This window comes from Eulemur rufifrons, unplaced genomic scaffold (assembly GCF_041146395.1).
Source record: "Eulemur rufifrons isolate Redbay unplaced genomic scaffold, OSU_ERuf_1 scaffold_114, whole genome shotgun sequence".
Classification (NCBI taxonomy): domain Eukaryota; kingdom Metazoa; phylum Chordata; class Mammalia; order Primates; family Lemuridae; genus Eulemur; species Eulemur rufifrons.
The window spans coordinates 440687-445815 of NW_027182896.1; the positions used below are offsets into that span (position 1 = coordinate 440687).

The window sequence follows — 5129 nt, forward strand, 5'->3', positions numbered from 1 at the left end:
AATTGCAGGAAATAAATAGAAGAAATAGTTCTACTTTCACAATCTGACCAAAGAATCGCAGTTTCTGGCTCCAAGGCTTTGAGCCCTACAATCACGGCTGCCTCCTCCGTTGCAATACAATTGGCCCCTTTCTAGTTTCCCTCGGAAGAATCGTTTCAGAGCCCTCTTTATGTCTTTATTCCTCAGACTGTAGATGAAGGGGTTCAGCATGGGAGTGACCACCGTGTACATCACCGAGGCTGTTGCGCTGGAGTGTGAGTTGTGTGTAGCAGCAGAGCTGAGGTACACCCCGAGACTTGTGCAGTAAAATAAGGAGACGACCGCGAGGTGAGATGCACAGGTGGAAAATGCTTTATACTTCCCCTGGTGTGAGGAGATTGCACGTACGGAAGAAACAATCTTAGAGTATGAGTAAAGGATCCCAGCCAGGGTACAACCAGCCAACAGCACAGCCGCAAAATAAATCACCAAGTCATTGAGAAATGTATCAGGACAGGCAAGGTGGACCACCTGATTAAGTTCACACAAAAAGTGAGGGATTTCCAAGTCTGTACAGAAGGGCAGCTGCACTACCATTAAGCTTTGTAAGAGAGAATGCAGAGCACTGATGATACCAGATACTAGAACCAGCAGTCCACAGAGCCAGGGGTTCATGATGACCGTGTAGTGCAGGGGGTGACAGATGGCCATAAAAGGGTCATAGGCCATCACAGTCAGGAGGAAGTCATCTAACCCTGCAAAAAGCAATAAAAAGTACATCTGGGCGATGCAGCCTGCATAACTAATGACTTTGAGCCTGAATGCTCACCAGCATCTTCGGGATGCTTGTGGAGGTGAAACAGATGTCTACAAAGGACAGGACAGAGAGGAAGAAGTACATGGGCATGCGGAGGTGGGAGTCTGAGATGAACGCCAGGATGATGAACAGGTTCCCAAACACAGTGATCAAATACATGGCCAGGAACAGCCCAAATATGAGGGGCTGCTATTCTGGTTTCTCTGAAAATCCCAGAAGAAAAAATTCTGAAATCCATGTATTATTTCTTGGCCCCATGTGTTTGCTGTGGCTAGCAGTGAAGAGAAAAATAACATGATTTTTTTCTTGCTGATTTGCTTGAGTTCTTTATAGATTCCAGTTATCAGCCCTTTATCAGATGTATAGCATGCAAATATTTTCTCCCATTATGTAGGTTGTCTATTCACTCTAATGATTGCTTCCTTGGCTGTGCAGAAGCTTTTTAATTTGATCAGGTTTGATTTATTTATTTTTGTTGTTGCCTTGACTGCTTTTGGGGTCTTCTTCATAAATTCTTTGCCTGGATCAATGTAAAAAGTGGGGAAAAGACATGAAAAGATACTTTTCAAAAGAAGATAGACTAATGGCCAACAAACATATGAAAAAGTGCTCAACATTTCTAATCATCAGGGAAATGCAAATCAAAACCAGAAGGAGATATCACCTAACTCCAGTGAGAATGGCTCTTATCAAAAACTCCCAAAACAACAAATGCTGGTGTGGATGTGGAGAGATAGGAACACTCATAAACTGCTGGTGGGACTGCAAACTAGTACAACCTCTGTGGAAAGTAGTATGGCGATACCTCAAAGGACTAAAAGTAGACTTAACATTTGATCCAGCAATCCCACTACTGGGTATTACCCAAAGGAAATAAAGACATCCTATAAAAAAGACACTTGCAGTCGAATGTTTATAGCAGCACAATTCACAATTGCAAAGATAGGAGTCTCATTTTGGAGTACGACATCAGGTACCCCTGTTCTGAGGGCTGTTCATGCCCCACAAAACACACACACACAAACACACACACACACGCGCACAAACATGAACACCACACATTAGCCTCCTGGAGCATGTTCCCACCATGTCCTTCTCGCCCCCAGCCATGCTGATTAGGAAAAGAATGGACACAAGGCAAACTATCAACATCAGATGATATTTCCCCTAATGAATGTAGACAGACAAATTCCAGATAACTTCCCATGGATGTCCCATCAATGCTCCATTACAATATGACCATTTTGTGCCCTGGATTTAAAGAAGCATTTAAAAAATCTGCTCAATATAAACAGAGAGAAAGCTAAAATGAGCAAGGGGGGAGGAAAAATACTTAATATACTTAGGTGGTCCCTGAGAAACTGTAAGAAAGAGAAAGTTTCCTGGACTCTGTAGCCATTCCAACTCTGGTTTTATCCCCTTGGTGTGGAGAATAAGTAACAAAGCAACAAAATATTTATCTGAAAGAGAAAAGAGGGATTTCTATACAATGTCAAGTCACCTTGCAGATTGAACACTGCAGTAGAAAATGAGCAATGGGAGTAAACACACCAGTTCACAAAAGGAAATATACAAAACAATAGCAAAAGTAGAGAATTTGAAAAGATGAAACAGTCAAAGATTTTAATAAATGATATTAACTGCAAATCTTATGGAAATCAGAAAACCTGGTTTTGAATCTTTATTTATTTATTTATTTATTATTTTTTATTTTTTTGCTTTTTAGCTCATTATGGGGGTACAAAAGTTCAGGCTATTGCCCATGCCTCCCCATCCCCTCGAGTCTGAGCTTCAAGCGTGTCCATTCCCTAGACAATGCACATCGCACTCATCATGTAGGTGTGCACCCAACCCCTCCCCCCACCCCATCCCCCCAGTCAGAACTTCAAGCGTGTCCATTCCCCAGGCAGTGCGCATCGCACTCATCAAGTAGGCATACACCCATCCCTTCCACCCAGCCCCAACCTCTGTCCAATACCCAATTGGTGTTATTCCCAAATGTGCACTTAGGTGATGATCAGGGAAACCAGTTTGCTGGTGAGTACATGTGGTGCTTATTTTTCCATTCTTGGGATACTTCACTTAATAGAATGGGTTCCAACTCTCTCCAGGAGAACCAAAGAGATGCCATATCGCCATTATTTCTAATAGCTGAGTAATATTCCATGGTATACATATATCACATTTTGCTAATCCATTCATGAGTTGATGGGCATTTGGGTTGTTTCCACATCTTTGCGATTGTGAATTGTGCTGCTATAAACATTCGGGTGCAGGTGTCTTTTTTATAGAATGACTTTTGTTCTCTTGGGTAGATGCCCAATAATGGGATTGCTGGATCAAATGGTAGGTCTACTTGAATCTGTTTAAGGTATCTCCACATTGCTTTCCACAGGGGTTGCACTAGTTTGCAGCCCCACCAGCAGTGTATGAGTGTTCCTGTCTCTCCACATCTATGCCAACATGTATAGTTTTGGAACTTTTTGATAAAGGCCATTCTCACTGGAGTTAAGTGATATCTCATTGTGGTTTTGATTTGCATTTCGCTGATGATTAGAGATGTTGAACACTTTTTCATATGTTTGTTAGCCATTTTTATATCTTCTTTTGAAAAATTTCTATTCATGTCCTTTGCCCACTTTTTGATAGGGTTGTTCGATTTTTTCTTACCGATTTTCCTGAGTTCTAAATAGATTCTTGTTATCAGTCCTTTATCTGATGTGTACTATGCGAAAATTTTTTCCCATTCTGTAGGTTGTCTGTTTACTCTCGTGACTGTTTCTTTGGCTGTGCAGAAGCTTTTTAATTTGATCAGGTCCCATTTATTTATTTTTGTTGTTGCTGTGATTGCCTTACAAGTCTTCTTCATAAATTCTTTGCCTAGGCCAATGTCTGTAAGAGTCTTTCCTACATTTTCTTCTAGAATTCTAATAGTTTCTGACCTAAGGTTTAAGTCTGTTAACCACTGTGATTTGCTTTTTGTGAGAGGTGAAAGCTGTGGGTCCTGTTTTAGTCTTCTACATGTGGATATCCAGTTTTCCCAGCACCATTTATTAAATAAGGAATCTTTTCCCCAGAGTATGTTTTTGTCTGCTTTGTCAAAGATTAGATGGCTATATGAGGATGGTTTTATATTTGGATTTTCTATTCTGTTCCACTGGTCTGTGTCCCTGCACTTGTGCCAATACCAGGCAGTTTTAATAACCACAGCCTTGTAGTATAGTTTGAAGTCTGGCAAATTAATACCTCCCATTTTGTTTTTGTTGCTTAAGATTGCTTTTGCTAAACGGGGTCTTCTCTGCTTCCATACAAAACATAAAATTATTTTTTCTATATCGGTGAAAAATGATGTTGGTAATTTAATAGGGATTGCATTGAATCTGTAGATAACTTTGGGCAGTATAGACATTTTAACAATATTTATTCTACCGATTCATGAGCATAGTATGATTTTCCACCTATTTACATGTTCTGCGATTTCCTTCCTCAGTGTTTCATAGTTCTCCCTGTAGAGGTGTTTTACCTCCTTAGTTAAATATATTCCTAGGTATTTTATTTTCTTTGTTGCTATTTTGAAGGGTATTGAGTCCTTAATTTGGTTCTCTGTTTGACTGTTATTGGCATATATGAATGCCTTTGATTTGTGTGTATTGATTTTGTATCCTGAGACTTTAGTGAAGTCATTGACCAATTCCAGGAGTCTCTTGGTTGAATCCTTGGGGTTTTCTAGATATAACATCATATCATCAGCAAAGAGTGAGAGTTTGATCTCTTCTGTCCCTATTTGGACTCCCTTGCTTCTGCTCTCTTGCCTGATAGCTCTCGCAAGGACTTCCAATACTATGTTGAAAACTAATGGGGACAGTGGGCAGCCCTGTCTGGTTCCAGTTCTAAGTGGGAGTGCTTTCAATTTTTCCCCATTCAGAATGATGTTGACTGTGGGTTTGTCATATATGGCTTGTATCATTTTTAGGTAGGTTCCATCTATGCCTATTTTGTTAAGCGTTCTTCTCATAAAAGGGTGTTGAACTTTGTCAAATGCTTTTTCTGCATCTATTGAGAGGATCATATGGTTCTTGTTTTTGCTTCTATTTATGTGGTGAATTACATTTATAGATTTACTTATATTGAACCACCCCTGCATCTCTGGGATGAATCCCACTTGGTCGTGGTGGATTATTTTTTTGATAAGCACTTGGATTCGATTTGCTAGGATTTTATTGAGAATATTTGCATCTATATTCATAAGAGAAATTGGTCTGTAGTTTTCTTTTTTTTTTGTTGCATCCTTTCCTGGTTTTGGTATCAGGATTATGTTGGCTTGGTAAAAGTG

General features: G+C 40.0%; 1 pseudogene; it reads right to left on the reverse strand.

Moving 5' to 3' along the window:
- Positions 1–36: 36 nt before the first annotated feature.
- On the reverse strand, positions 37–1054 carry LOC138379669 (olfactory receptor 7A17-like; annotated as a pseudogene).
- Positions 1055–5129: the final 4075 nt, after the last annotated feature.